We start from the raw sequence: 6,519 nt of genomic DNA on the forward strand, positions 1-6,519 counted from the left end.
TTATTATTATTAATCAAAACGAAAGTCACATGTACACACACGCATATATGATAACTAATAAAATAAATTAATTTCAACTTTGGAATTTTTGTAAAATTAATTTTAGATATTTATAAGTACGTACAAAGACAAAAACATGATATACTCTTGACAGAAAACTTCCTAGTTGAGTTAAATTAAAAGATTACGCGATCTAATTAATATTAATGGCTCGTTACTAATAGAGGGTGAGAATTTAACAGTATCTCTAACCGCATCGTATCCTTATTCTTTTTTTCTCATCTCGTAATTAAGGTACATCTTTACATATAAAGTAGGGTAAAAGAAGCTCAAAAACTTCTCTGAAACACCGTAATACGGTTTTTGCAGCGATTAATAATACGCATTAGCAAAGGTCAACATTTAAATTGCGCAAATGTACGATCAACTTCCTACATTCTCACGCAAAATAATACTGGTACAATACATTTATTTAAAATAAAATTTGCTAGAAATAAAAAAAGTATAATTCTATGGATATCGTAAATATACAATATCTTTATTCCAAAATATTTCAAGAATATTAAAAATTGTCCTGTTCCTATAAGCCTCTCAAAAAACATCAAGCATATAGAATATTAAAGAATATTAATCATAACGTTCTTAAGAAATTTTTCGCCTTAGGTATCTGGGTTGACACTTTTCAGGGAAACGTTTAAAATTCTTTTGCATATTCTTTCCCACACCATGAGTGTATCTCGTTGACCTCCATAGATCCCTCGATAGCAATCTCAATGAGCGACCTGCAAAATTTTGCATCTTGTAAATTAGACGCGTCATTACTCCTAAAAATCTCATAATAACACCTTGTCAACCAAGCAAAAACAACAAATCACTTTCAGATATCCATTCGCGCATTTGCTAATCGACAGCGCGTTTGTGACCTCGATGTGCGCGTCGATAAAGGTTTTAGCTCATCGAACATTGTATCCAGGTCGACACTCTCTCTCTCTTCGTTGAGTTTTTACCACTATGATGAATGATTCATCGCTGAACGATTCCTTTTCTTTTTCTTTACACAGTAAAGAAAAGATTTTTTTGACAAAAAATAGAAGTCATTGACCTCTACACGAGTGAATGCTTTCGAAATAAATTACGGCAATTAGCCTCGCCTGCCATGTCTATAACACGTGACTTTATCTACACTTTTTCCAGACGATGTAACCGGTAGTTCGTATCGATGATTTACAGCAAGCTTAGCGATGATGCTCGCTTATCTAATCGACTTTAATACGGCGTTAACATAAATGCGAAATTAAGAAATATCCTGCCAGCGTGGCGACGCCAGATATTCGCCTGCAAAAGTATGCGCTATACATCGTAATCTGAGAATTCATTAATATTAATGCTCTCGTGATTATTAACACATTCGACATTAACACATTCTGCTAATATCTCATGTTTATGTGATAAATCAACATAGGAACGAGGAAGTTCCGATCTTACAAGAAAAGAAACGTTTTGTTTATGAGTACATAGAGATTTATTCTTTTACTTTTAAGTTACTGTGATATGACATCAATTATATTTTAAAATATTCCATAAAAATATATTAATATAATGTTTGTAAAATTTGTTTTTGTTATTAACGTTTTCATAACGTTTATTTTTCAAATAATGAGATAAAAAAGATGTTTATAATTATTAAATTATTGATAAGAACTTAATATTATTGATGCTAATGAGCATCTTTAAAACACTATCGAGAGTTTATTATTAAGAAAATTAATTTATTTTAAAAAGTAATTTGTGACATTATGTTATGACTCCAGTTTCAATTTAAGACTATTTGACCGACAAATAATCAGCGCACAGTTTGCTTGAACTGGAAATTGCAAAATTCATACAATAATAATATTATAAGTGGTCTTCTTCATTTAATTGTATTTAAAATTTCTCTGCTAATTTTCACTTAAATATTAAATTAATTCTTTTGTTTATATTCTTTTTAAAATTTTACTTTACAAAATTTATTGTTTGCAAATTCTTTTTTCAAGACTCAATCGTCTTGAAAAAATCAACTGCATATTTATTAAAAGAATTCTGCTTTACAAAGCGTCGGCACTAACATTGTATTAATACTTTATATATTCAAAATATCATTCAAAACAGACATCCACGCTCATTCTATCCTCGCCTCTTCTTGCCTCTTGTTGCGAGATAAATGTCGCCATCAGACAGTGATTGGTCATTGAATCGTTTCTGTGACGGGGGAGATCCGGAGATGTCCTTCACGCCTCAATGACTCGTAACACCGTCATTATATGTATTTTGCAACGGTCGTTGATAACATATTTTCACCGCGTAGGCGATAATGCGAGAGAAGGTGTGTGCGCGCGGTCGTGAAAGCGTCACGATTGCGAAATACTCAATTATACTTATCGAGGCGCCGCGTTCCGATTTCGAGCATTGTTCTGAAGCCAGCTAATTCCACCGCGCGGCATGATGCACCAATTAAAATCGTAATAAAATGGCAGCGGATAATTAACACAGACCAGAGGTCCTACTGTCATGCTCATTCTGCACGAAGTCACTGCGTTTCTTTCCGTTTTTTTTTCTCGGTGTTCCTCTCCCTCTTCTGATACTACGAGTAATTCTGTTTTGTCGCATGGAACTACCTTGGCACATACCAGGTTGAGGCGTGCCATTTTGCATTGTCGTCGCATGACAAAGAACTATACGTCTATACTATCTTTTTCGTAACAGATCGATTATAGAGACGGTTTAATGTTTTTCGCTGCACCTGCACTAAATAAACTATTTACGGAAATTAACAGAAGTGCCTTGCACTTAAATGTTTTCACAATATTTTACATTTACTTTTTGTGATTAAAATCATTTCATTCAATTGGAGCTGTAAAACCGGTATATGATTAATATTAGAAAGTTTTAACGAGTCTCTCGTGATAGTGTCAGATCTATATTGCTAGAATAAAAAACACAAAAAAGTTAGCACAAAGTTAACATTTTTGCGCAAATCTCGAATAAGGAAACTCAAATGGTCTGTTTTACGCGTTTTTTCTTGTTTCGTAAATCTCGAAAATGGCCCTTAATCTACGTTTCCGAGCTCGGAGCTACTTTATCTGTCTAAGAGCACGAAAGATACGGTTATAATGACTGAAATTGCGGAAGGCCAAGAAGTACTGAGGAGTACTATCGTGGATCCGCAGTCCACGTCGGGTGAGGTAAGCCATAAAGGCTTTCGCGACGACCACCGACACACCATGTAGTGGTCCGTGCGCCTCAAGGCCGCGAGAGAACCAAGCATGAAACTAGTTCGACCGGTACGAGAGTATATGGTAGCTATTATATACCTAACGTGTACAGTAGATCGTTCAAGTGTTCGCTTTAGCGGAAGGTGGTTGCTCGGGAATTCATCGCGGAAAACACATCGGCTACGGATATGTCTTCTAGGTACCATTCAAGAAATGTGAAAAACTCATTCATTTTTATACTATGGCCAATTCAATTCTTTGATTATCAAAACATTTTAAAACTTTTTACAGGTTCAATCAATTTTAAATATCTTATGGATTACTTTTATACATAAAAATTTCATACTGAATAGTGTTAATTATATTTATTTTAAGTATTAAAAGCATTAAATGGCAATACTAAAAAAAATAAGCAATTTCTAATGTTAAATTGAATTTCTGTAAGAGCAGTAAACATAATCTTTCAAACAATTTGTTTAGTACATATTATATACATTTTGCTAAATATTTTAAAAGAGGAAGTTTCTTGCATATATTTGTATTTATATGCAAACACACATACATATTTGCATAATAAATAAAAATAATTTTCTTAAAAATAAGCAGATATGTATCTGCGCAAGGGATCGTTGATGACTAATCGTGTACTTTCTACTGGTCAGTGAATTTTTACGCCAGGCTTGCATATATGGCCTTGAGATTCAGGCGCATCCAAGCGGAATGCTCGTAGGGCGAAAAGCATGCTCCTTCTTCTCGTGACTCTGCAAAGTGGCGAATGATCGTGCGGAAATACGAGAGCTTTTGCGTTCTTCCTGTCGCGATTCTTGACACGTCACTCTTTGTAAGAATGTTTTAGACGTATGAGTCTCTTGGACGGAAAAATTTTACGTCGGTCACGTGTTGCAAAGATGTACTATTACATTCACTTTATGCTACAAAATGAGCAAGGCCGACCGTTTGATCGACGTACATGTTTGATCACCAACAGATGACCAAACTAATCGTGCAAAAATGTGAATTTTTTTACAAAATACAATTTATAAGAAAAGTGAATTCACAGAAATAAATTATAACGTACCAAAAATATTATTTTATATAATAAGAGTTTCAAAATTCTTCCTTTTTAACATATATTTTGTAAAAATAGAAATTTTAGAATTATAAAATATATGTTAAATATTATATTCTTAGTATATTTGATATTAAGTATCTTTTAATTAATCTCTGGCCAATTTTTATATTATAAAAACAAAATTTAGAATTAGTTAACAATATTTGGTTAAATATTATATAGTAAGAAGTAATAAAAAATATATATTCTTAAAAAAATATTTTTATTCAAAAAAGAAAGTTATATCAAAAAAGAATCTTGCATTATAAGCATTATAATTACCTTATTTTTAACAATAAAAATATTTATTAGCTTTATTAACGTTATTTTCATGTTGTGGTGAATAAGCCAAGATGCATGTCTATGTAACGGTATTCAGCAAAGAGCACTCTAACCTCATGAACTGCGACTCTAATTTCCTCTACTCTATTATAACTCGCTCCATTTTTTCCCTTCACGTTTATGTCGCCTCCGTAGATTCCGTTGTCTAGCTCATCAAAACATCAAAGTTCCTTTACTATTACATAGTGCATTCATGAAGCAATTAATAATCTGCCGTTACACATTAGAGGAATATGACTCTTAATTTCTCATTAATTATAATGAGATATCTACAATTTTTCTTAAGTATGAGAATAGTTTTTTACTATTTATTATTTACTATTCTTGATAAATTTAAAAAAATAAATATAACATAGACAAGATAAATACAATAAATACAAATATTAAATAAATTATTGAGATTATATATCTCAAATTTATGTTTTCTCATATATTATCTGTTTTAACTTAATTAAAACTTATTTTTAAAAATTATTTATATATACATATATGTAACATTTATATAAAAAAAAAGAGAAAGTTGAAATAAAAAATTAATAATTTCATACTTGAGTATGATAATTATCTTGAGCTTCCAAGTATTTTTTGTTGAATTTTTATTATTCCTTGTGAGGAAGTACAATATTTCAAGGTGCGTTTACGACCGCGAATAAAACCAAGTACTCGTTTCATATCATCAGTACAAAGCAAAATGGGAAAATGATGATAATTTCGATTACGCATAATTTGTTGGATCTTGTCGGTTGTACTGTCTCTCGGCAAAAATACTTTCTCTCCTCCAAACATTTCTTGCTCTTATAAGAACTATTCACTGCAATTCGAAACGATGTTTCGCGCGACACGATGGCAGCATTTTTTAACGTCTCAATTTACTTGGAAGTCGAGCGTAATAGTGTCTCACTTTAACGTCATCTCGAATAATCAATTCAATCGATTTTCCTTCCTATAAGAAATGATCTTGCGAGTAGTTTTGCATAATCGACAAATTCACATATGCGATTTCCCTACCGGAAATCCGAGGCATGACACTTCTGCGGCGCCAGATTCAGCGTTTTCACTCGATGCGAAACTAGAAACTTAGAAAGTTGCCACCTAATGTATTCAAATGCCTAGTAATATAGAAAATCGGCTGAACACGAAAACGTTTATTAATCTTTTTAAAGCGAAAAAATTTTATAGACAAGAAACTTGTTATACAGAAATTAATCATTAAATTAGAAATTTACTGATAAGAAACAAGAAAAGCTACTTTATAAAAGTAACTAGTTACAATCTTTTTTCTTAAAAAATAACTAGTTACCAATTTACTGATTCTGAAAAGTAAGACGATATAAATTATCAATTCTGAAACAAGATATATAGTTATAATTACTTAAAAAAATAACAAATCGTTACTTTTTAGTTACTTTTCTGTTAATTTTTTGCAATCTTCATTTTAAATATAAAAATCTTATACATCTCTAATATTATTTTATTTATTTTACTTATTTTACAAAACACTTGGTTATATTATTATATATTATATTATTTATAGATAATATATGCATTTGGAATCAAAATTATAGAACCAATATTATAAGTTTACATACTAAAAAGCTTTTAGCTTAATTCTTAATCTAGATATTTAGAGAATGATTATTTATTATGATGATTTTATCAGAGATAAAGATAGTTATATTTCTCGAATATTTCACATAAGAAATAATCATTAATTATTCAACTGAACAATTTCATTTTAGTCAGTTGATATGTTGAAGAAAATAGTTATATAATATTGTACATATATAATACTTTTATATGTATGTACATATA

At 30.8% G+C, this 6,519-nt stretch overlaps 1 protein-coding gene across 1 annotated transcript in view; it reads right to left on the bottom strand.

The window, feature by feature from the left end:
• Positions 1–6,519, bottom strand: part of LOC108686552 (calpain-C) — a 32,046-nt gene that overhangs the window by 18,904 nt on the left and 6,623 nt on the right. The gene's annotated exons all lie outside the window — the stretch shown is intronic.

This window comes from Atta colombica, unplaced genomic scaffold, assembly GCF_001594045.1.
Source record: "Atta colombica isolate Treedump-2 unplaced genomic scaffold, Acol1.0 scaffold187, whole genome shotgun sequence".
Taxonomy (NCBI): Eukaryota; Metazoa; Arthropoda; class Insecta; order Hymenoptera; family Formicidae; genus Atta; species Atta colombica.